Here is a 27290-nt window from a genome sequence, read left to right as displayed (position 1 = left end):
GAGATAGCTCGAGGGTCGCTCGGTACGTAGGAGTTGTAGGTTGGTGGGTGGGTGGTTGGACGGGGGCGGATGGTCGGGTCGAGACGAGTAGCGTAGCGAGAGAGTACGGCTGCGAGGGTGAACGAGAGAGGGTGAGAGAAGGAGAGAGATAGAACGCGAGGAACGGAAAGAGAGACGCAGAGAGTGGAGCTAGATCAGAGAGGCAGCACGAGCGAGAGGATGAATGGTAGAGCCGGTAGGTGAGAGAGAGAGAGAGAATACAGAAAGGAGGTTGGAGGATGTGGAGGAGGGTGGTGTAGGTTTGCGAAACGGGGGCTGCCATTGGGATGCTTCGCCCGCGGGGTGGTTGAAAGGGTGTATGGAAGGGGGATGGAGGTGAGTCTGCAGAGTCTCAGGAGGGTGAGTTCGGCGCCGAGGTGTCGGCCTTTCTCTCTGCCTGTATGTACGCTACGTATGTACGCTATGTGCGCCTAGCTCCGTGGCTGGCTTGTTTAAATCTAAATAAATAATTTCGCCGGTGCCACGGCGTGACGTTGATCTCGCCGATCGGTGTGATGTTTCATGGTTTAGGTAATGCGCGTCTTCGACACCAGCCTCCCGTACGCCAACGACCGGATCGACGCGTTTTCGCTCGGAGGACAGCTCGTGCAACTCGTGAAATTTTAATCACGCGTGATTTCTCCGCCGATCGAACGCTCCACGTCGATCGCTTTATTTGACTTTTGCATCGTGAGAACCGCCGGCTTGGTCGTGTTATCGGTTAAAACGCGTGATCTATATGAAATGACAAGACGTGGGTGTTTAATCGTATGAATATTCAGAGAGAAAGGGCTGAGAAACCGGAAGATAATTTACAAGAGGGTCAATTTAAGAAAACAGTTTCGAATAATTCTTCTTTGTAAATTCATGAAATTTTTGAAATTGAATTTCACAGTTCAAATTTCGGACGTAAAACGGCGGATTGCGGAAATACGTTTTCCTTTTTACACGCGATATCCTTGGAAAATAGGAAGCAGCGGTACGTTTCAATTATAAATGATTTCCGGCTCGAAGTAAATTTCATCGGGTTTAAAAGTCGACTTAAAGTTCGTCTGGCGTTAGTTGGTGTGATGCAACGATAGAAAAGGCAGACGCGACCAGCGAGATAACAGGGTCAGGGAGCAGCGAAGACGAAGAGGGTGGACGAGGAAACGGAGAGGGGAAACGAAATGGGGTTACTAATTCCCGAATAATGAAGGGATGAATCGCTAACCCCTCTCCGGACGATAAAGGGGTCGGCACTTGGTGCATTGTTGGAGTTTTACCGTGTTTTTTCAACCACATGTCACGCATTAACCGAAACAATGTGGCTTAAATGAATGGTCCTTTGCTCCCACGGCCACGTTCTCGTTGTTAAAACGTCCCTGGTATTTGTCACGCATTTATTTCCCAAGGATCCTTGCTTTTCTTACTGCTCGCCACCCCTGCCATTGCTCGCCACTTTAAATTCACGTGTTCGCGAGGCAGGGAATTCTTGATGCAGCCGCGGATGAAAATTTGCGACGAGATTTTCAGTTTTTCCGGCGCCGGGTAACTAAGCCCCTATTTGCATCGCGCGCGTCGTGATTTTTTCTCTTCTTCTCCCTCCCACCTCTGTTTTTCTAAATTAAGAAGAACTGTCGATGATGGAATCGCCAGAGTAAATTATATTTGCACATGGAAGTACGTAATTTATTCTGTTTAAATAGTTAGAGTTAAACAGTAATATTAAATAGCCAATGATATTTCAATTCTTGGTATTCCGACAAAAGGAACGATTATCTCGTAAACGGACGTTTTCGATTACTTTCCTTAGAAACAGGCAATGTTTTGTGCTAAACGATTCGTTAGTTTAGATAATCAGACGAATTCTTCGAAACAATTGAATAGCTACATTTTTAGATGCACATTTAAATTTCTTGAATGCATTCCCTTTTATTCTCGATGCATAACAAGAATGCATAAGCTTACTTGAGTTATATTGACTGAATAACGAAAGAACGAATAAGCAAGTAACGAATTCGCGTCGATTTGCATACGTTGAAATATACAAAATACGATATTCGCGGAATAAAAATTAAATTTAGTTGATATCTTCGAGGGTCTGATTACCCACAAGAAAAGAAATATTTGTCGGGAGAAATCATCTTCAAATTTCTAATATTCTAATATTATTATTATCAAATTAAAAATAGAAAAATTATACTATAATATGGTTATACATATGTATATATATCATTGAAAATATCGATGGGGAAATAGCGAGAGGTTTTTTCAAGCGGTAAGGGCTAAAATACGTTTTAAACAAACGCGACCTTTTTTCGAAGCAACTTTCGTCGGGGTGAGTGAATTCCGTGAGGACTGTTTGCATGGCTCTTTATTCTTCTTCCTCCAGGGGTTTTCGCCCCTCCAGGCTCATACTCTCGACGCCTACTTATATTGTTATGTAATTTATCTTGACTACCCCTTGTGCGAAGGAATGCTCACCCTTGGACCGCGGCATTAGCGACACCAAAGGGTGTCTTTACTTTTCACTTTTGCTAATTTCACTTTAGTCATCGGCGCTGGGGGAGAAGGGGCGGCCTATATCGTTATACATCTTGCCAAACGTGACGATTTATTCTAAACCATGGAAGATGTTAGGCGATGTCGCAATTCGAAGATCCAAATGTGTTCGTCACGTTTTGAATGTCATATCTTTACAAGAAAGTTGTTCGACCTATTACGCGAACCTATTATACCTCAAGCTATTGTTATTTTTGTCTTATGTACATTGAAGCTTTTAAAGTACGTGTACAGTGTGCATACATATATAGTTGTCAATTTCTAGTATGGTTCTCCGGAGGAAGTCATACTTATTTAAGAGACGAAGCTATACTGTTTCGTCTTTATAAGATCTTTTTACATCCGTTTTTAAAAACGGAATTAAGTTCAGCTTTGTACAAAATACGACAGAAATATATACAAGACACGAAAAATAGTAAAAAAGATAGTGGCTTTTTTCCTAGCCCAAAATAATAATAAAACCTATATTCCATTATATCACGATAATTAAAATTTCCCGCTGTTGAATTGTTTAACAAGCATAAGGCAAGCTTTTGTAGGTACTATAATTACCGGTTCCTCGTCACGTAAGTATCTTGAGATTCAAAATTCTACTTCAATTTTCTTGTTTGCCCTAACAGCCAAGAGAACGCTAGCGTGCAACGCTGTTATTAATATTTAATAGACTTCCAGCTGCACGGTGTCCTAAAAAATATTCGTTACACCTTTCGTTGTAACAACGGAACGGTTCGCGAGTACTTGGTATGAGAAAGAGAAGTACAACCAGGGAAACCCAATATTTTAAAGATTGCATGCCGATAACAAAAGGTAATATTAAATTTCTTTTCTTATCATAACAAAGAAGGCAATGTTTACTATAAAGTAGGATCCCTGACCGAAGAAATGGGTTACGGTTTTCAAGCTTCTATCGTTATACAGACTGTACCCGAAAGTGCTAACCGAGTAGCAGGAGATTCTACTTGACAAGATCGTAAGCCAAAAATTTAAAATAAAATATCATCGTGCAAGGTTTTTTCTATCGTCTCTTGCTTTTCTTTTTCCTTGTAGCATTCGTAGGGCCTTTGGAATGGCGACGGAAACTTCGTTTTTACACGCGTTACGTGTACACACGAGGCCACGGTGACATCCTCGCATCATTTAGAAGTTATCAAAGAGCTCGGTGCCAACTTAACATTACGTTCATACGGTTTATCGTGGTGGTAGGTTCGCGTAAGAACGCGGCTCCACTACGCAAACCTCTCTTACTCACATTTTTCTCGCCGCGGGCAGGGAAACCTATATCTATGCGTCATCCACTCTCAAGTTACCATCTCGACTTTCCACTACCTCAGCTGGTTCCTTCGCATTTTTCCCCTGGATTTTGCTTGCCATGGAATAACCCCGTCTTCGGTGATAATGCGTATGGGGATTCGAGCTGACGTGCAAACTACACCACTGCACAGGGGTTTAGTAATATTTTTTAACTTATTACTTTTTTTCCTCTTTTATCCTCAACTTTTCGAAAAAGCGTGGGTTAGTGGTGCTTGTTATGATTTTGTATTTAATGTGACGAAGCGGACTTATGTTATTATGCTTAACAATTTTGTAATATACATTACGCACTGCGGATTAAAGTACATACTCTGATAAAAGTGATACGAAATAAGAATCTTATCAGCTGTTTAAAAGTTTCTAAATTTTCTGATCAACTTCATATTTTTTCCTATCTATACTCGTTCTTAATTAAAAGATAGCATCGTCAATTAGTGAGATCTCCAGTTTCATAAATCTATAAGTCATATAGGTAAATCAGAACGAATCTCATTTGTCCGTCAGATAGTATACCCGCATAAATTATAACAACCATAAGATTACATTTATTATTGTACGTATGTGTTCAACTTCCGTGTCGCATTCTACTTGCGTTTAATGAATGAATTTAACGTAATACACTCCATATATGCGTAATGTTCCAGAATTACAAATTTAATTCATTAATAGAGTTATGCATTGCAAGAAACACAAAAAATGTTATTTAATTTTAGAGTATCTCGTTTCACCTGTTCTTTCTGTTTCACCTATCGTGTAAAGTACAGGGTACAAATTAATATAACGTTAAATTAATATTACTCCAATGCTGAATAGTCGAACTCATTTATAATTCATACTAATCCCACTAGAACTGAACGATACCAGTAAGGAGTTAAAAATATCTGCGTCTCATTACCAAAAGCTCCCTTAAAAAACGAAGAGAACCGTTTACATACTAACCTTGACTAGACCGCGTATCTACGTAGCCTTATTAAAATCTTTTCATAAGTTCTATCGACTATAACTAACTCTCGGGCGTTTATTTCTGAAATACGCCTCGTATATGCAGCCTTTGCCTTTTACTCGCTTCGCCTTTGCACGAGAAAAGGAAAAGAAAAAGACTGTCACTCGTTAGACGTTTTCATTTCTCCTTACGAGTGCTGTTTGCCACGCGAGTTCATCCTCGTTGATGCCCAAGCAAAGTTTTGCTCTATTAGTAATTTTGAGGCACCTCGCGATTCAATTTGCAAGCATTGAAGAGGAGAAAACTGGGCGGAAATGCAAGAACAACGCGCGGAGACACGAAAGGATCGAAACAATTATCTCCGACAGTTTTTGCGTGGCGCGAGACGGTGGATGAGGCGGAGGGGCAGGGGGTGCAGGAAGGTATCTTTCTCCGAGCACATGCCATCCGTGCGCAACATAATTCGCCAAAGTATCCGTTAATGAGCATCCAACGGTAATTCATTACATAGTTATTCTCGCGATGGCTGGCAGCCTTGTTCGTCAGAGCAACAAAGCTGGCCCCCTATCCACGCAATGCATTCCCCTCGAGAATGCATCGCGTCGTGCACCTGTGCTGCTGCTGCTGCTGCTGCTGCTGCTACTACTACTGCTGAGACTGCGGCACCGTAAAGCGTGGAAACAGAGAACGAGAGAGAAAAGACGGTGGGCAAACGAATGGGGGAGAGAAAGAGGCGGAGGAGCCGGAGCAGCGGTAGTACCGGTGGAGGAGGAGGAAAAAGAGGAAGAGAACGGACGATCCCATGCGGAGTAGCACGGGAAAAGGGAAAAATAGAGAAGGTGAGAGAGAAAGAGAAGGAGAAAGAGAAAGAGAGAGAGAGAAAGAGAGAGAAATGGAGTGAAAGAGGACGTGCGAAGGGTAGAGAGGATAGGAAGGCTTCACGTAGCACTTTTCCTTGTATTACTTAGCCCAGGATATAACCCACCGCGGCGTCGGTGGTGCCTATATCTCAGCCGAGGAAAACCACCCTCCGTGCGCGTATCTCTCTCCCCTGCCTTCCCACCCCATTCCACCTTCTCTCTGCCACACTCTCTCTCCATCCACCTTCTGGCAGCCCGTTCTCCCTCTGAGCTGCACGTCCCCTCGCCCCCGTCAGCTATCCACCCTCCTAGTCCCCGACACACTCTATGTTCTCCTCTGTTCTCCCCCGATTCCACCCACCAACACCCACTACCATCCACCCGTTTTCCTTCCTCTCCTCCTCCTCTTCGCCTTGCACTCTCTCTCTACCCACATCCACCCACCCTCCTCACCTCTGCCTTCATCCGTCGTTCCAACTCACCCCAACACACCCCCTGCTGAAGGTGGGTGCGCCCTACTGGCGCCTGAATCATCCCGCCCGAGGCCACGACCAGGGTGAGCGGACTGCGGAGGACGGGGGAAGGGAACGTAAAGGAGAAAGAGAGAGAGAGACAGAGATAGAGTGTACCGGGGGGTGGCTGACTGAGCTAGGGTTTTGGCGGTAGAACGGTGGTGGTGGCGGCTGCTGCTGCTGCTCAGGAGGGTGGCTCAAGAGAGGAGGCGGTGTGGAGGAGTAGATGGAGGCCGGGGGTGGTACAGGAGGAAGTAGGAAAGGAGGGTAGCGGAGTTAGAGTCCGTGGGGGGTGAGGAGGGTGATTCGTTGGTTGGTTGGGTTGGCAGGGAAACGGGGGGAAAGGGAACGAGCGAAGAGAGAGAGAATTCGAGCGCAAGGTACGTACCCGTGGGGTTGAAAGGGGGCGTCGAGTCGCCGTCGTCGTCGTCGCCGTCGTCGTCGTAGTCGACGTCGTAGTCGTCGTAACCGTAGGAGGGAGAATATAGTCGGCAAGGGGAGTGCGACGGAGGTGGGAACTAGAGGAGGCCGTCAGGGTGGCTGGCAGAGGGGTGTAAGGCTTCACTAATTATTTTTTGTCGGTCGCACGACAGGGGTGCGACTGCCAGCAATGACTGAAATTAAATGAATGAGCACCCGGCAGCGTTTCACGGGTGTACGAAGAAACGAGGCCGACGGAGAGAGACGCAGAAAGAGAGAATCCAGAGAGGGTGGGAGATCTGTAGATCGCTTTTGGCGGGTTTTCGGTGGGAGGACGGAACCCCGTCAAGGGAAAGGATTATGAATAGACTGTTCATTTTTCTCAAGTGTGAAATTATTAAAGATGGCGGTTCGTTGAAGAAGAACTTCGATCTCCTTTTTACTGACTGTCCCCAGTGTGCGCTTTTACAGGTGCCGCGCCAACTTTTGTCCAGTTTCAAGCAAACGACCTCTTTGTTTGTCTACCTGTTTCTCGGTTGCCTTCCGATCCTAGTTTCGGTCGTTTCTTACGATCGAAAACGTGTCGAGTCCTATTGCTACTACTATTACTATTATCGCGTCCGTTTCTATTATTATTAGTGTCGATGCAAAAACTTTGGTTATTTTAAAATTTAACGGCAGAAAAATACCATCAATGTTCCCTAAAATAAAAACTTGTCTAAACTAACTAAACTAAAATAAAAAATGTCGACGAAAGCATGAGCTTTCGATACGAATAAGATTAGTCTCATGCCATACTTTTTGATCTATTCGTAATACACGAACCCAACTAGAATTTTGTGCTCTACAGAAGTAGAAGTAGAGCTGCTATTTTTTTCGGAATGAAAGAAAAATCGTAAATTTGTCAACTTTATCAAGGAAATATCCAGAAGAGGGTATTTCTGTATGTGACAGCGATCGTGTCTCGATATTTCGTGGAAAAGCCGAATATGTAGGATGACTTGGATATAGGGAAAAGCTGAGTCAAATACTAAGAGTATATCGCATCGCCTACTCGGTGCTTGTCACGAACTAACGAGAGTTTCGTGAAAGAAATTTCTTTCCCTTTTCCATAGAACAAGCGATCGCAGAACGAGGTTTAAAGTGGTTGCAAGTGAAGGGGGTGGTAGTCGCAATTCGTTTCAACGAGTGCTACAATCAGAGAGAGGATTCGAATTATCTTTCCTACCCTTGATGCGATAAAAGACTACGTACTATCATTTCGGCGATTAATATTTTGTCTGTATGTTTAGTATTATTTATTATTATTATATTAGTTATATTATTAGTACTAATTTAGTAGAAGTAATTCGATAAATGTATCAGTAGTGGAAGATTAGCGCTGTTTCCAATAAATTAGATAATTAAAATAAAAATAAAAGCTTTTAGAATGTCTTAGGCATGTTTTACCTGAAACGAAGATAAAATTCGATCGAATGCATAATCTTATATCTTTGTAGTTTTTACTTCGTTCCTGCGATAGGGGCTAAGATTTTAATAGATTTTAATTTGTAACTATTCCTAAAAACAACGAATATATTTTTTATTTACCGAAATTTCGTGCGTTTTTATTTTCATATGTACACACTATTAGATGTTTTGCTGCTTTTCAGACCTATCAATCTATGTTAAGTGTTAGCTCGAAAGCTGCCATTGATCACTGTTAAAATACTATTTGCAGATATCGATAAATTTTTCTATTGACATTTACATAACTGTACGATCGATTGTTTTTAACCATGCTTTAGTTATATTTATATTACAGACGCGGTATACATGAAATGTGTGTACCGCAAATTATCTCAGCTGAATGTGTTATCAAAGCAAATTTTCGAAAATATGAAAGCAGTGTTCAAAATTTGTTGATATCTGTCGCGAAATTTCTTCTTGCATATAAAACTTAATATTATCCAAACTTTAATATCTCTTGTACAAAAAGAATTGGTAGCAGCATGAACTTTAGCAGCATTGTATTTTGATGCGTATATCATTCACGCTAATTCAACATTGCATTAACATTACCGATATAAAATGTTAATTATCAATGTTGTGTTACGAATATAAAAAAAAAACCCGTTGCGCAAAAAACCTACTTGAGCTAATAAATAAAACACAGAGTAAGGAAATATTACTATTCATAGATATAAAAGATCATTATGCTTGCAGAAAGTTCTACGTAACACAATCAGTTATCCATGTTGATTCGGACCTTTCGTCCTATGACATGATTGAGTGAATGAAGGGATAAAAAAATATGCGACTCACAATGCGGAGAAATTCGTCATCGTCATCGATGCTGCAATAGCCCAGAAGCGGTCGTAACAGAGGTCATCGAGGAAGAATTATCGGACTTCATGGTGGAAATGAAGACCGTAAAAAACCTTTAACAGAACGTATGATATTATAATTTGTTCATAAAGATAGAGTTTAGCATTTAGAAATTAAAAAAAACTGAAAGAATGATCTTTATTAAACATAAAACTTTGATAATGAAAATAAGGATTGAAATTCCAATAATAATCTCTAATATAATAGTTTGAAATCTAACAGTTAAAACTAATAACTTCTGAAGCATAGTTATGTATCTTCGTTTCATAATCCAATATTGAGACTTTAAGTTAGTTACTTGAAATAAAAAGAAATACAAGGAATAGAATTAATTGAAATACAATATGCAAAGATACTTACATTATTTGTTTTTAAAGCACCATCAGATTCAGAGAACAGCGAGGAGCCGAGGTGGTGGAAAACCTTTAACAAATTATAAAATATTACAATTTATTCTCAAAAACATACAGTGTTGTTTATTTGAAAAGTTTAAGACAATGAAAAATGGAACTAATGATTCCATGGAACACGTTTGCATTCGTCTCATAATTTAATATTAATCTTTGAGATTTTAGTTCAATAGAAACTTTAATAATAATAATAAAGTAAATTGGGCTACAATATAAAAAGTACTTACATTGTTAAGGTTGTGGAGAGGCTGTATCCTGTTGAGCACTGACTCTAATGCCGAAAATGTGAATTTAAAAAATGTATATACAAAAAACGAAAAATAAAAGACTACATGCTCGTTTATGTAATAATCGGCGAACAAACACTGACTCTAATTTCGCGTATGATTATTATAATTAGATTATACAGACCGCATTGCGCGCGGTCACGATCACAAACATTTACTAAAAAAAAGCTGTATTAGTAGAAAAAAGAATACTATATTTTATTTTCATATTTTACTGTATTCATATTAGCTTTTGTAAAGAGAAATGATTGTTATTTACATATATTATTTCAAAGTATCATAACCAATATTACGAAAATGGAATACGTCTGGGACAAATGGGATATGTCCTTAAGATAGATATGAATATTAGAAAATATCTCAAATATTTCAAAATACTGTAAATACGATGTAACTAATTTTTTAACAAAATTTTTGTAACAAATAAAAGTTGCTCGGTTAAACTTACTTGAAGAGCACGATAATATAACGCGTCAAAAGTTAAACATGTTTGTAATGGCGTCGCATTATAGAAATAATAAAAGTTATTGAAAAAAGTCAGGAGATGACGCTACTATAGAGAATTCGCGCGGGAAGTACAGCAAGATATTATTCATAACCTACTATGACTATTCAGAGATCTATTTCAGAATAATGAATTGAAACAATAAAATAATTCGTTTAGTTTATTTGGGATAAAAAAGTAATTCGATATATTCTAATTTATTAAAGTTAATATATTAAAATCTTTTTTAATTGCAACAAATAGTCTAAGAAAAGGTAGTAGAATCATATATATATATATATAAGAGTACTTTCGTTATAATAAATGAAACATTCTTAATCATTTATGAATTAAAACAAAACGATAAACAAACTCAAAACCTATTTCAAAAGCAAATAATACAAGCTATCGGTGAGATTAACAGTCAAATATACGCCAAAAAAGAAAGAACAAACAAAAATGGAAAAAGTTATTTAATTTTATTATAATAGTGTTTAATAAACGAGTAAGTGAATGTGTGATAATTAAACAAACCTAATAGTAGTGTATAAAGGCAGCAAACTAGTGATGGAACAAATTATTACGCAGTTAATAGGTTTCGCGACGCGAATTGATACATCTCACCGCTACGACTTTCGACAACTGAATAGTTCTACATATTACGTTTCGTCATGCGAAACAGTGGTGGGAATGTTTTGCTCGGCGTTAAGTCAAGCGTATCCGAATACGAATCGGTAAATTCTTTAAAACGCTTTAAGAGAAATGTTTTCAAACAGTGAACAGTACGAAAGATAAAAATAAATGAGTGAGTTCGAAATTAAGAGGCATATTAGAAGAGAAATTGGCCAAATAAAATTCAACGAGGAATATAGAGAATGAAATGAAGGTATATTTTTGATATATATTTTACTTGACCTATGGTGTATTAATTTATTATTCATACTGCTTTTAATAATTTCAACCAACAAAAATATTGAATAACGTAAAGAATGTTCTAGAGAAAATAATAATTATACCATAAATGTCAAAACGCACGAATTAAACATATAGGTATATGTATAATAGATGAATATATGTACGTATTGTAGAACACATGAAACGAAGGGTAGCTGTGACATGTAATTCCTTTTCTTGTCACACGATTTCGTAATTTATGTCACTAATAGAATAATTTTGTGCAAACATCTCAGTTACTTTAACACTAATAAGTACAGAATAATGTATATGGTTTTCTTAATGAAGTGGCTTTAAATATTTGAATTAACAGATGCAGCCACTCAAATGTACGTTAGTATAGCATTATTTAATATGATTGCATCACTACAAAGAACAATGCAATAGTCTCGTCGTTGAGTTTTTTGAAAAAATTTGTTATATTTAAGATCCCGTCCCATAATTTCATTGTTAATTGCTCTGCACTATTTACACTTACGCACTGCATTATTACGTTATTGAATTCTCCAATTTTACTCTTATACTATTAATTGTTTCACAAAAAATATAACGACTAATCACATACACGATGCACCTGTCGCAGAATAAAAGACGATACTGCATTTTGACACTTGTGGCGCTGTGATCGTATCGATGAGTGATACATCGCGCAGAGAATCGATATTTGAATCCGTACGTTCACGAGTTTTTGGAGATAGTACTCTCATTATTTGTGTATAAATTAATTTTTGATTAGTTGGAATTTTATAACGGATTTCATAAATTTATCGCAGTAGTGTAGTAGCAGTGTGTGGTGTACAATGTAAAACTGACACTTCAAAATCTATAACCACCATTTATATCCGACGCCTGATAACCCTCTTTTATGGATTTTTGGGAAAAATTCAACGTGTAAAAAGGTAAGGGAGAAAATGATTGGAATATATCTTCGTATTAATTTTACACACATACACAATAACTTTTATACCTGATAATTTTATATGTGTATATAGCAATGATACAATGCTTATTAACAAGTATCATATAACATTTTTCTTTTGGTTGGGTAAACCTAACCAAAAAGTTTCCTACGTTATTATAATGTTAAAATTAGAACGTAATATAAAAATAAGTTGCATCTACGTATTTTAATTTTATAAAAGGTTAAACGATAAATCATCCAATTAATTACCTAGTGACGTCTTTCGATACTTCAAATAACTTCCTTTTCATGTTAAACTACAAAATATTTTGTCCTTATTAAATCAATTTTATGTTCTTATTACATATTTCATAATGTCAGTTGACTTACCAATTTATGTTGCCTGGTACTACGTAGAAATCAGAAACGGATCGTTCAAAGTCATAATTCTTCCCGTCTTGTAAGACACGTACCGCTACGTAAATTACGGCTAGTTTACAAGCCTGTAAGAAGGATAAAAAGAAAGAAGCGAATGTCCTCGTAATTGCTATCGACGTAGCTGCATATGCTCCGATCACACGGCTCGATCGCTCGCAAGTACGTGCTCCTACAAAATTTAGTGACTAGCGGTTTCCGCGACGATCTCAATTAATTTCCACGCAATTAACTTCCAATGCCTGGAGCGAGTCTCTACGCGTGAACTTCTCGTCGGTAAATCACAGCGATCATGCAGTGCGTGTATGCGTTATCCCCGTGGCTCCGTAGGTGAAAAGCCGTAGGTCGAAGGTGTAAGTGTTCCGCGAGGATGCGGATACACGGGGGTGAGAGAGGATTTAAAGCTCGTGCAAACACGCCGGATCTCTGTGCTAGCATAAATACGAGGAACAAGGTGGCAAATGGCACGAGGGTAGCTCGTTCCTTTCTCCCGTGTCCCATACCAACCCCCGGATCTTCTCTTGTTTCCGTGTACGAGGCGCGGACAACTTTAGTCTGTTCGGAAAAGTAAATGTCGAGAGGTTTATTCTGGCCGTTGTTTTGTTGGAAATTTCGAGCGTGAATGTGTTGATGGGGCATTTAATTAAACCGGCAAACCTTCTTGGTATCTTGTTAATAGGTTAATAATTATTAGACGAAGCAATGTGTTTTGGGTTTAATATTAACGTTAGGAGTTTAACAACTTTTGCGTACCGCATTTCAACATTTTCGCAATAAGATTTCCTTTAGCGCTATAAATCATACTAGAATTTCGAAAATCTCGAAAATACATGATTTAAGAATATTTCAAAGCGGGAAAAATGTCTATCTACAGTTTGAAGCCATACTCATTTTACTTAACTGTCCGAGAATCATACTATATTCCTTGGAATAACTTCATTTTATCGTTATGACGAGGAGAAACATTTTAGACCGAGAACGTTAGGAGGCTCACCCCGTACATCGTTAAGCGTATTCATGAACTTGGGACGGGATGGCTGATGGAAGGGAATTAAAATCACCCTACTTATTGTCGGCATGCGGCTTTTCGACCATTCGGTGACGCACGTTGCTGGAAGATCAACTGATTTGATCGTACATGAGGGGTCGTGCTTTGTCATACGTGGACCTAATATTTCTGAGAGGGTCGGTACGCCGCGATGGGTGACGCAAATTAGGTGAACCCGTTTGACTTGGATTTTAGTGGGGCGTCGACCGATCGCTGGTTAATTTAATTATACCGCACGAATACCGTTGGTCTTGTGTTTGCCACATTCCTACAGAAAATATTCCGTACAGGGAATAACGGGAATCGCGATGATCTCTCGTTTTAAATTCGTTATATACTGCTAATGCGGTACTACACTTATCGGGTGTGAAATCGAATTTTACGTTACGTTTGAGTTTCCTGGTATCTTAAGCTTAATTATTTCTTGTTTCACTTAATGAATCGTAATAATTTCCAGTAACTACCGATAGAACGATTTAGGTAATGGGTTATACCGTAGGTTCCGATCGTAAATACTTTCAATCGATAGCTCCGTGTTTGTAGCTTGCTATCTTATCTTTTCGTTAAATTTTTACTTCTTTCTAAAAAGAACCGTTTTACAGGAACAAGCGAGTAAACAAGTTATTAGTAAATGTTGTACTATAATGTCAAGATCCGTGTTATCCGATCCAGATAACGCGTAGAAAAGTTAAAAAGCATATCAGTACTTTTATTTCGAAAGGAATCGGACGTTGCTTAGAAGACCAATTGAATGCCATGTCCTATCAGCTGACATTTCCATTTCTTTTATAAACGAGTCTTTTCTACGGGTACGTTCGATCTCCTTAAATCCCCGGAAATCGCCAGGTTCGTCGAGCTCGCCGAAAAACAGCGATTCTCTCTTCTGTGGCCATTCAGCGGACATTTCTTCAAGGTGGAACAAGGCACCGGTTTTTTCCCGAATCACATTCTGCCTAGGTCAGCCGGATCTTCTCTCTTTCCCTCTGCCCTCGTCTCAGGGATCCTGTCCCTCCGATCCTACGCGGAACGACGATCCACCTCCGAGAAAACATCCCTTATGTAAGAATCGATACGCGTAGGAGAGGAGGATGTGCAGAGGGCAAACGAGGTGGCTGCAGAGATGGCGAGGGTGAAAGACAGAGAGAAAGAGAGAAGGAGGAATGGAAAGGGAAAAGGAAAGAGAGAGGGCGGGAAGTAGCACCGTTTCAGAGTTCCCTTAGCGATCTTACTCGAGCGCCGGAAACATCCCTTATCCTCGAGGTACCTCGAGATTCTTCTTCGCGTTTGAACTCTGCCACGTGAAACGTACCTCCTACCACTGGCGCGTACCGTTCTCCTCTCTCTCGACCTCCTCCTCTTTTCTTTCGGCCGCCGGTGGCGTTGTCGGTGTCGGTGCTTCTTCCTCTTCTTCCTTATTTTCTCTTCCCGGTCCGCCCACCCCGGAAGAGTCGGTAGATCGTCCCAGAGACGACCTACGCGTCCCGTGACGCGTACGTAGAACCTCGAGCTTGCAAGGATGCTCGAAGGTTGGGCCACCGTGGAGCGCAGATGGAGGACGAGGGATGGGGTTGGCGGAAAGGAGGTTGGAGATGACGGTACGGAGTTGAGCCAGGAGGGTGGTTGGCAGGCGCGGGGTTGGAAACGTGGTGTTTGTTCGGGACGATAGTGTAAGACGGTGACGTGCACATCCCCTGCCAGCCTGCCAGTCTGCCAGGCAGAGTCTGCTTGCCTCTGCCTTGGCTGCCACTGGAAATGGAGGGTGGTTTCAACCCTTAGGTCGGGCGTAGCGCTGGGGTGGGTGAATGTGGGAGGTGGTGAAGGCGAGGAGAAACGATGGTACACGACGTGGAAGGAGGAAAGGCGGCAAGCAGGAGAGTTTCAGTCCACAGGGGTGGAGGAGGGTAACGAAGAGAACGAGGGAGAAAGAGAATAACAGACTCGCCTGTATGGCGTAGTAGCCAGGGGCCGAGAAGTACTTTCGAGGTCGGCAGGGCCGCCTTAATTATCGTCGCGTTTCGTGAAAGCTTCCACTTTATTTCGTCGTTCTTCTTCTGATCGTATGCCGTACGACCTCTTGGAACCCGTTATTTTTGCACGAGCAACGTTTGAGTTTTTCCCCTCGCTATACCAGCGCATTTTGCTACGATTTAGTATAATTTTTAGAGTATAATTATCAGTAAGATATTCTTTATGATCGTAACGGATGTTATCACGATGTTTATCAACCGTTATTTCGTTTCGTAATGGACGCCAATTATACGGATAAGCGAAACGTCAAAAATGAATGCAAAGGGATGTTTGGTTCGGTGTTGTTGATTGCGTTAGGTCCATCGTCCCATTGAAATTCATATAGAACGAACACCTTATCCTGTCTTTCTTTCTCCTCTTTCCACGCAACCATCCCCCTTTCTTCTCTACCTGTTCGCGTACTTATTGCTAGAACTATTTTGCGATCGGCGCTGAAAAGAGTCCCCATATCGAATGACTAATTCCATTCGCTAATCGATTGTCGAAACTTGTTAGATTAATAGAGTAAAAGATGGAATGAAGACACAAGAAATTCTTTTCTTCGAGCGTTCCGCTCGACGAGTTCGCTGCTCTATTGAAATTATTAATCTTCCGCGTAATTACGTCGGTACTTTCATCGACGTGACTGTACTACTTTGTCGTCGCTGCCATCGTTACTCGAGACTCTAAAAAATGCCCGGAATTTCCAAGAGGGGACGCTTAACCCTAGGAAGTTCAGTGCAAAAGTTCCGCTTCGGTCCTTTCCTCGGTTTCGCGGAAAGAAGGGGAAAGAGAAGTGGAACAGGCAGGATGGACGGAGACGGAGCTAACAGAGAGGAGACGGAGAAGTATACCGGGGAAACGGATGAAGAAACGCGCGGAAAGAAGAGCAACTAGGCGAGCTTCTCTGGATTTTGGAATTTTACAACCACATCGTGCGTCCCTGAAGCAAGGAGAAGGCATAGGAACGTACGGTGTTGGACGAGGGTGGTGGACGGAGTAGGGGGTGATGCTCGTAAGGGTGTGGATTGGGGGAGAGAGCAAGGAAGAGAGAGGAAGACGGAGATAGAGAGTCGTACAGGCAGATGGCAAGAGGTACGTGAGAGGAAACGAGACAGAGGGAGACAACTGGAGTTCTGGCGATGCTCTACGGCGGTGGAGGGTGAGTTACCGAGGACTCGGGGACCTAACCCTCTTTTCTGGACTCACACTCCCGCATCTCGACTCTCTGCCCCAACCACCTGCAACATCTCCTCGCTCCACCGCGTTCTACCTACTACTGCCTTTCCTGCCTCTGCTGCCACTTCAACCCCTTTCCACCCCGAACGCCAGACACGGCACATTGCCCGGAGTGTTGCGTTGTTGCCTTCCGAGGCACCCCGACGTTCAATTTTGTATAACTATCCGGCGTGCATTACGAAAGTTGCCGCGAAACTTTTCCTTCCCTTCGCGCTAGCCTGCAATGCCACCCCCTCCCCTTTACGATCCTCTAGCTCTTCCTCCTCCAAACTCCACCCCTTCACCCCGTACGCGAACGGTCGAGACCGTTCGATTAACTCTCCCGCGCTTCCCGCGATTCATTGAAATTGTTTTTCACTCCTGCGCCGCTTCCCTTCCGCCGCTCGTCCTTGTATTGCCTGTTTGCGTTTTGATTTGAATCCGTTTGGCGCCACTTTCGCCGCTACGAATATGAGGTTTCGCGAAGTTAGTTGCTCGTTGTTCATTCCGCTGGCGAATTTCCGACCAAGTCAAGTTTATTTTCGACGTTACGTATTCTTTTTTGACTGTTATTTCGGCGCTTGCCAGGTACGTCGAATGATCGCGTCACGTTGACCCAGTTAATACCGGGAACGTCGATCAACGGGTTATCGTACAAGTTCTCCGAAGTTATTCGTTTCTTTTTCGACCGCTTAGCAGTTTCGAATGTAGTTGTTTGAGACTGCACTCTGGGTATTGGAATTCCGCAGCTGGCTCTGATCATTGATCTTGTAGACAAGAATTAATATCTTAGTTGGAGGTGCATGGAGGAACATTTTCGTAGTTTAATCGGACAATTTAGAAGGATAGAACGATACATTTAAGGTAATTCAATCGATACTTTGTTTATAAATTTTCGCCGAACAGACTGATAAGATGGAAACGCGGAATTCTACGATTTCTGATCTAAAAATTCTTTCAAACCGGAGCGTGAAGGACATATATACGGATGGTTAGAGAATCCGCTATTTCTTCATCGGGGTTTCCGTGTCGCGTAAATAAACGCGCCAACAGGCAGCGATATATCGGTCAACGGGATACGGATGCATCGAAAGGTTAATTGTGGCCCTAAAGCAAACTGGCGACTCCTCGAGCATCAACGCATCGCATCGACATCGCCGCTAGACTCCCTCCCATTCTCTCTCGTTATCCCTCTCTGTTTCTCTCTCTTTTGCCCATCAACCCTATCCACCTAGCAAGAGATGAACCCTTTCACGAGAGCCTTAACCCTTCGGAATCAGCTCCATATCCGTACTCCGTAGCAACCCCTTTCTCGCGGTGCCCCTGCAACCGTCGATGCACATCATCTCCCTTGGTGCACGCACGTGCGCCCCTTCGTGTCTATATGTTCGCTTAAACGCACCCTCGCAGCAACATCAGCGACGCTGTCGGTGATAGCAACAGCGACAGTAGCAGCGCAACGCGGTAGCGGTAACAGCAACAGCAGCATGAGCTTCCTCGCTGCCAGTGGAGGGTCTTCTGACAGCAAATCGATTGAACGGTATAATTTATACCACCCCCTACTCATCTCACCCCTCGGTTGCCCACCTACGCTGGCATATACACCCCTGCTGCCGCCGCCGCCGCCGCCGCCGCTGCCTCTGCTGCCACCATCAACCCCCTCGTCTCCCACCTTTCTCTCACTCCGATGTACCCATGCCTGTACGCCCCACTCCCCTGCTAGTTTCCCTGAATAGTCATCATGCGAGTATTCTGCCTGTTGGCGGGCGAGTGGGCGAGTGGATAATGGGGAAACCGGCGCTGCTGGAGGGCCCCTGAGTGTGTCACCGTGCACGCCGTGCTGTGTGCGTGCTCGATTATAAGTATTTATAGCGTAGATGTGTAGTAGTGTTCATGAATACCGGCCTGTACCAGAGCCGGAGCACAGATATTGCCGCATGCTTTACGTGTGTGCGGACACCGACGTGCTCGTGTTTGCGGCCGGGGCCGCTCTATAATGAGGACTGTCCACGCACCTGTGCGTGTGCGTGCGCGTCGACACACGTGTCTAGGTGGGCACAGCCGAGCTGCTGGGGCTGCGGTCAGAAGCACCGTGAGTGCGGCGGCCTGCGTCGTCGTCACACTTGACCGAACCCGGCCCCCCACGGCCGTGCATACGTGCGTGCACGCATCCTACTTCGCCGCGAGAACCGTTGATTGCGGTCAACGCCGGGACTGGTCGAGAAAAAGCGCGCCACCCCTGTTGCCTCCTCTCCCTCCCCCCTCTATCTTTCCTCTTTTTTTCTCCATGCACGCGAGAACACGCCCCAAGATTATATACCTTCTCGACGAACTCCTCGCTGAAATTACCCGCGATAGCTTTCGATCGTTCCTCGACCTCTGATCGTTCGGTATTTCGCGGCTCTTCCAACGACCAGTCTGGAAGATGTCACTGTCCAAACACCGCGATCGAAGAGATCGATGCCAGGCGTACGAATGTCCTTTCCATTATCACGCGTCTTATGCTATGAACAGGCATTTGCAGGGGACGAGACGATTAAAGGAAAAAGGATTTCTATAAAATTCTTATACAATTCCTCACCCTACTCGAATAACACGCAGAAGCACTTGAAGAAGTTGAACGAAACTTTTTCGAATCTTCGAACGAACATCGGACTATTATTACCGTCGTAAATAATCGCGTGCCAGAGACAAATATTTATAATGGCGACGATAGCGGCCGTTTGACGTTTCAGATTTATTATTTCGCTGTGGGTTCGCGTACACACTGTATGCGCGTCCGCGTGCGGATCGTTATTATTTGTAATACCTCGGCCTGCAATGTGTTATCAAGTGCTCGCGCGGCCACCTGTACACGCACGCTCGAGAGCCGGGGCCACGCAGAAAATCAACCTGAAAAACGTTACAGCGACTAAACTGCGAAATGCACGGGAATCTCGTGTGTTTTATTACGCGGAGAACCGCATCGACCTCTCGTTGACTGTCAGCCTGACTGATGACCGATCGAAACTGCGCAACGATACATGTGCCGATTATGAATCTTGATTGCGAGCTGTCCCATTACGTGCACGTGCACGGAACGTTTCCCTTCGAATGTTTCGCACACTCCATGTCGCATACTTTGAATAAATAAACACACTTTTTGACCCAGTTTCTCGCAAGCGCCACGAAAACACAGCAGTTGGCGCACGTGCTTATTTCGACGAGGGTAAACGCTTATTTTTTGGTCGCCTTGGGATTTAGGTGAACTTCAGAAACTTTGTTTTCCGAGGCTCTCTGTTTCTCGACTTGTATGTTCGCTGATCGGTGCGGTGTTCAAACAGGTTTCGGATAATTTTAGGAATTTTTTAGATACGTCCCGTTCGTGAGGCTTTTCAAAAGCGTAGAAATTTCTAAAAATTATTTCCAAGAGTCGCAACAAAATTACGATTCAACGACAATGTGTTGGCTTCTCTACGATCGGTTATAATTTTGTTCTTTAAAAGGAACAAAAATACACGTGGTTAAAAGTTGTATTATCTTTAATTAATATCAAAGTACTTGTTAAATATGAAATCCACTTGGAAGGTATAGGAGATTTATGAAAAAACATCGTTCAAAAAAAAAAAAAAAGAAAAAAGAAAAAAATGCTTTTCTTTTTTCTACTCCGTAATCACTAAATATTCAGCGTACTTCTTATTCATCGAATACAGCTATTAACGCGGCTTTGAACGTCCAAGAGCTATGCAACGAATGGAATTCATAATTCTATAGCTGATGCAGTACCACTGCATTTCACGTTGTTGCTGTAAGATAAAATAGGTAACTGGGAATACAAAAATCGATCAGCCATAAGCACTCAAGTCTGGGAAAATTAAAGGTGAAACTCTCGAGCTTCGAACTTTCCCCATTGCAAGCTAATGTTCTTTCTATTATAACGAATGGTTAGAAAGCTTGTTGTTATTTTTAATATCGTAATTATTTATAATTAATATTGATCGTTCGTTACGATTTTTAGCTTCGCAGAATGCCAGACAATACTCGCGCATTAAAAACTTGTTGCTTCTAATCAATCGTAGGAAATCCAACACAACTCTTCCTCAAGTATAGTGTCAAACATTTTCACAAGTGCAGGTCGATCTAACAGAGAGCAGTAGACTATCTAACACGTTTTTAGTAATTTTCTAGCGTAAGATAAAAGGACGTTTTTATTAAAAGACACAAATTAAAGCGCATCACAGTGTGCGATTGTAATAGAGTTTAACAATTAACGCTTTGCCACAAAATGAAAATGCTTTCTTTCGATTAATTATTTTCAAACTGTTTTGAGTTAGTTTCGTTCCGTATTTGGTATCGTATCTGCAAGAGTGTAGTAATTATATTATTAAGTACTGGTAAAATTTAAATGTTAAAGCGAAGTAGTGTAATCTGCGTACTGTGCAATTTATTATTCAAAACTGTACTGAAACCACCAGGGAACGGCCGTAATACGGCTGGTGCTCGTTCACAGGCGCCAAAAAGCTGCATTTTTAAGGAATTTTCGTTATTAAAATAGAATGCTACTTGTCGGATACGAAACACTTCTTTCGCTCGATCCGATTTTCTTCTATTCGTTCTATCCGCAGTTACGAATCACCCTATGTATCGCACATATCTATTTCGTTTGAATTTAAGTCCTGAAAATCAATATCCAGAAATGTACTTTATAATCCTCCGCATTTATCCTCTTTTGCTCGTTGTACCGAATTCAAATTGCAAAGTTCAGAGCTGCCGAATTGCGAGGTTCCGCGTCACAGGAACCGAGTGGCGAATTCGAGTTTCAGCTGTCGAAAAATTTGTTGATCGTTTCGAAAACGTCACTTGACAGGACGATATCGATCCCGCCGGCACGAATGACGTCAAACAACGCAAAATGTTCGCCAGGCTTTTTGCAACGAACGTTATTCGCCCTTCCGATCCGTTGGTGTGCCTGGCCCACCCGGTACATGCGTGACGCACATAGGTGAATTCACACGTGCGGCAGTCAGCGGTCGGGCGTAATTCAGATCATCTTTTGTGGGCTTGTGGCACACGTGTGCGTGTTCGTCCGTCGACGTGTATACGTGCGTGGGTGTGTTTGCCACTGCGTGAACGGATGGACGTCGACTGGAACGGGAGGATAGGGATGGCTCTACTGTCTAAAGGGGTTCTCAATCCTTTTCTGCTGGATGATCGTAAGGAATTCGATTCTGGCCGATTTGATTCCATTAAAGAGGTAGTTACGATTACGTTCTTCAGTCAAGTGTGAGAAATCTGTCTACGCATGGTAAGTACACGACTGTGATTCTTGTCGGTGACAGTGGCGTTCCGAGGTTCTTTGTTCGCTTCGATGTTCGTGGCCTGGATGCTTAGTTCCGTAAGAATGTACAATTTGGTTTCGACGTTTAAGACAGCGGAGATAGGAAGATAAATCGTTATTTAAAGTTAAATGTAATTGATATTTGAATTTTCGTACGTGGAATTTGCTACGGCTATTGGCACTTTTATAGGAAAATGTATTATCCAATATCATGTGACGGCCTCATTGGGGAATATGTGATGTTCGATACTGATCTAGTCCAAATTTTGCAAGTGATTAGTTATACATTGCGTATAGTAATACACCGGATGCGTAGAATATATCGTTTAATGTTCCGAGGGAAAATCGCGTGTAAATATTTGTACTTGCAGTATCTGTATTTACATATATCGAAATACACACATTCGCCTGTATTAAGACACTAACTACACTTCTTTTCAAATTCGTTTAACATTTTATCAGACAATTTATCCCTTTAGGACCAAATCGGATACATCCATCCGTCTACGAATCAATCCAAAATAACGGCTACAATCGACGCTCCCCAAGAGAGGGATGGTTGGAATAATTATTCCACGACGTTGGGCGTCCCGATCGTGCGGCAGGTTCGGTAAGTGATACTTTATGTTTGGCACAGATCTCGACTTTGAGTCGTAGTCGCGAGAACGAAACCGTCGAGGATGAGATTTACGGGCCTTTAATAATTAAAGGAAATTGTAACCCGGAAAGTGTTGCGTGCCCGTATTTGCCTCTCATATACGCCGTTATAATAATCTAATAGCCGTAACGTGGCGCTTTGGAATCGCCTGTCTGTTGCCATAAGGGCAACTGTAAAATGTTGCCTAGCTTCCCTCTGTCCGTTCGCTGAAGATTTGTTTGTCGCGTCAATAGCTTTATTGGGCAAATGTTACGCCCGCCGCGGTATCATACGTCAGGTAAATATCCCCTCGCGTTTTCCGGAAGCTGTTATTTCTGTACTTTACACCGTTTTGTTGGTGTGTAATATTGAACTTGAAATACGACGGGATCGGATAAAGTGGCCGCGGTTCTTGAAGATGTCGAGCCAGTGTTTCTCCAGTGTAAAGGTTCCGCTAAGTTAATAACGTTACCGGTAAATACCGATAATACCACAATATTATTGATCGTTCAATGTATCGATAACATCGTTAACGTATTAATGTCAATAAGTATGTCGATACGTAGGCAACGATGAGTTATCGATAATTTATCGATAATCATCGGTGGCATTCCTATTCGCGCGCGAATAGTCATCCGATATCATTATTCGAAGATTTTTCTACTTTTAGCCCATTTCTGTAATTTATTCGGTCAACTGCTATATTCTGTTACCTTACATTGCGTACATGGTAACGCGATTGTACTTTCGTGCGACGAGTGAATTTTCTCGAATTGAATATTTTTCCTTGGTTTGTTAGTTATTTATTCAGGTCAATGAGTCGCGCCAAGTTGCTGAATTTTTAATGAAACGTTTAAAACAGAAATCGTTAGAGCGCGAAGTTTGGAAGAATATGAGATTTTTCTGATTAAAGGGGATAATTGACGTAACCTAGTTATACGATAGTAATCCGAATTCTAACGTTGAGGATAATAGATCCAATGCGCCAAATAAGTTAGAAATTAGGACACGCTTGTACGAGAAAGAATTTATACATAGTATTTTTTTAGAAAATTGCGTTAGCGATTATTCCATGAATTACTAGCTTATACTACTTTCAGGTTTATACAACTAGGAAAAGCTGTATTTTTTTAAATGATTCAAGATTTCGGCAAGTGAAATTAAAGATTTCACAAATTTCAGCGCGGCATTGAGCATCTGTAATATGAAATATTGATTCTCTTATACAGAGACTTGCTCAAAATCAGATTTCGATGTATTTTATTCGAATTTAAAGCGGCGACGTGTCGACTCACCGTGTTTCGAAATAATTGCATGAAGATACTTAATAACGATACCGAAGTGTTAAAGCTCGAAGTGGACGGAAAATCTCGACAGATTGATTGAGCCAAACGTGACAGGATCAGAATGATTCCAATGTTAAACGTTGAGTGAAAATTAATAAAATAACCAGTCGAACTTTGTTACACACTCGTAGATACAGCGTCCACTCTAGCGTGTATTCGTATTTAAATTGATTCAATTTTTCAGCAATATTGCAACTGCGATGTACGAACAAGCCATCCGTTCTTGCGGCTTTTGTGTGTCGTCTTCATCAAATCAATATCAGTAAATTGTACAAATCAATCTTTGCTCGCTGGCTTCTTATTTCGAATTGTTCTTTTGCTTTCGTTTCCTTCATCAAATAATTTTTCATAAGTTGTACGGTGCGTTCTTTGATAGAATTCTTTCTTTACCAGCATGTCGTCATAATTTACCGTTGTTAATTAATTTTCACCGATATAAACTTCATTGCTGTGTTTCTTTCATTCTTCTGGAAGTGAAAGAATTTCAGTTCCCTGTGCAAAACTTCTAATAACTTGTACAACAGACGCTATAAAATATAGTTCGAAAATTGTCAAATTTAAACATTTAACGCAGGGATCAAATTTTCCGACATCATAGTCATGGGATCGTCTACTTTTCTATTGAAAAATAACAGTCCCGTACCGTTTACGACGGCATTGTGTCCCGTGGCATAATCCAACATCTGTCGCCTCGTAGACAGATCTGTACCTGGAAAAGGACTAGAGAACAGTATTTTCTATACCGGCTTTGAACAATGCCAAATGGAAAAATCTAGTTAGGGTTAAAAGTACCCCTAACGATGGACGCAATACATTGCTGAAGTTTCCCTACCATTTTGATTCCATCGTCAGCTAATAATCTCTTCAGAGATCCACCCCTGCGAAGCCAGGTGAAACCAGCTGGTGTGAGGGCGCTGTAATTATGAATATAAATCGGCGGGCAACGCTGGTAACAGCGAGAGGGGCTAGCGAGGTTGGTGACGAGGGTTGGCGGGCAGGACGAAGGGCGTGGATGGAAACTGTGAGGCCCAGGGTGGCGCGGCAGGGGATGAAAATGACGCGGTGAATCCGACGTTTGCCGTCTTTTAATTTTAATTAAGGGGAGGTCCGGGCCCTCGCCCACGCCTCCGCCCTCATTCCCGCACGATACGACGAGGGGTTTCGTTCATGAAAAAACAGTTGCGTGGCATTACGTGCAAGGGTTGAACGGCTGCGCTTCTCCTTTTTCTTCGATTTCCTGTCGGGCCAGCGTTCTCCGCGATGGAAATAATTGCAACAGCTTTACGATTCATTTAAGCGACTTCTGCTCCTGTACGGCGTATGTTAAGCAATTACTGTTTGTAGTCGCGTTCGCGTTTTTCGTAGACAAACTGCAGCAAAGCGTGGTTTTCCTGTTACATCGAAAATGTATTTGACTTTAACGATAGCGGAAGTTGATAAATTTCTTAATTGAACTGCTACTCTTTAATAAATACATGGATTCCAAATATTTAACTCACATAACGGTGGAATAAAATCGCAAGAAGCAGTTTTCTATGGATTTCTAACCGTAACCTGAAACTTTACGAAAACTGTCCGCGCAACAGACGTGTGTAACCTGTAAGTTGTCAATGTATTCATTCCATTAGTTAGTAAATTGTTACGCAAGAAGGTAATGGCGACGAATTCCGCAGTCAGAGTACAAATCGGTGAATTTTCTAATTTCAAAGCCGGGCGACGCTTCTCTGACCGTCTTCCGACGTTAAGCTGGCTCGCAACTGCCGTTATCGCTAACACGGCTACAGTTGGACGGTATGCAGCTTCTAGGATCGTCCCTGGTCATTGCAACCCCCCGAAGGAACAGCCGGGGGTCGAATGCACCCTCCGCAATGACAAACCCCTTGGCTCGAGCAGGTCGATATGCGGTACGTGCACGCGGAGGTGCAGCGCTGCTAGCTGAGGCAAAATTTTACGTTGAAAACGAAACGTACGTTTTTGTTGGATAAACTAAATATTTCATTTGCGATATAAATATTCCGTATGCGAAAATACCGAAAGAAAATAGAATTATCGTTGATAATTTTCTTGCGTCGTGCTGATATTTTATACTCTCGATATTTCTTTTGATCTTTGCGGATGGTTTTATTTTGGATTGTTGTGCTTCCTCTCCCCTCGCTTTTTTGTTCCCTGATTGTACTGTAGTTACCAAGTGCCTACCTACTTTTCGAACCGCATTTTCAACGATTTCGTTGCTTCGCGAGTGAATTATAAATAAATTTAACACGCCCAAATACAAGCTTGGAAATGCTTCTATCACGAACGGCCATTTTTAGGCGATTGGAAGTTTTGTTTTTAATTTATAGTTTCAATTTGAATTCCCCCTTTGTCCGCGCCCATACCCGTATTGATTTTCCCTGGTTAATATCTTTTATCGCGCTGTTCTGTAACAATATTCTCCACATAATATTTCCACAATATATGACGTCTACAATGGTACATCTTAAAGACCTAAATCCTTATTATTCTCCTTCCTTTTTACCTTTCTTCCTCTTTCCAAGAATGAAACTCGAACCATTCTTTGCGAAACAACACGCGGCCGCGCGCGCCTTCCTTCCCCGTTCTTTTTATTTTAACCTCCTCGCCTTAATATCGAAGCTAGCGTTAGCCATTCATTGCTATAATACCTTGTCAAATACGTGTCAAATATAAAATACCAGAACGTAATTATGTATTCGTGGTTGAAAAAATCGAAGCCGAAGTTAGAGTCGAGACTGAATTTTCGTAGAAGTACGATCTACCGAGCGTAATTCGATTTCATAAAACGAAGGATTAATTGTTCTTAACGAGAAAAAGAGGAGGGTACAAATTGCTTTCGAAAGGAATCGATGAAAATGTAGTTTTGATGGGGAAAGATCAGCGGGAACGAGGCGACCGAACTTAACCTCAAACGCAACTCGAACCAGGTCAAACTGGGAAGCAGCAAGAGATAAATGAAATGCTCAAAAATGCATCGCGCCATTCGCGTACACCTGTTCTTGTTCGGTGTTCTCGTAAAACTCGACGGGATCATCCGCTATAAATCCGCAAGAAGGAGCTTCCAGCACCGATGTCGGCGTACTCAATTTCATTCCGCCCGCGCCGTTCACCGTCCGCGGCAGATACGTTTGGCGAAGGGCGTACGGCTCGTGTAAAAGATAAGTACTAAATTTCCTTGAAACACCGCCTCCTAACGTCGCTCCGCGAGAGTTTCATTCAATTTACCAAGTTTGAC

The 27290-nt window shown here is 42.0% G+C and overlaps 1 long non-coding RNA gene across 1 annotated transcript; it reads right to left on the bottom strand.

The window, feature by feature from the left end:
* Positions 1 to 8939: 8939 nt before the first annotated feature.
* LOC143303505 (uncharacterized) lies at positions 8940 to 9885 on the bottom strand. Its single transcript, XR_013059894.1, has 3 exons — positions 9634 to 9885; positions 9357 to 9419; positions 8940 to 9049 (listed from the first exon to the last, which is right to left on the bottom strand). It is a non-coding gene; the product is annotated as an uncharacterized LOC143303505 (long non-coding RNA).
* Positions 9886 to 27290: the final 17405 nt, after the last annotated feature.

Source organism: Bombus vancouverensis, chromosome 13 (genome assembly GCF_051014615.1).
Source record: "Bombus vancouverensis nearcticus chromosome 13, iyBomVanc1_principal, whole genome shotgun sequence".
NCBI classification, from domain to species: Eukaryota; Metazoa; Arthropoda; class Insecta; order Hymenoptera; family Apidae; genus Bombus; species Bombus vancouverensis.
This window is presented reverse-complemented; position numbering and strand designations above follow the sequence as displayed.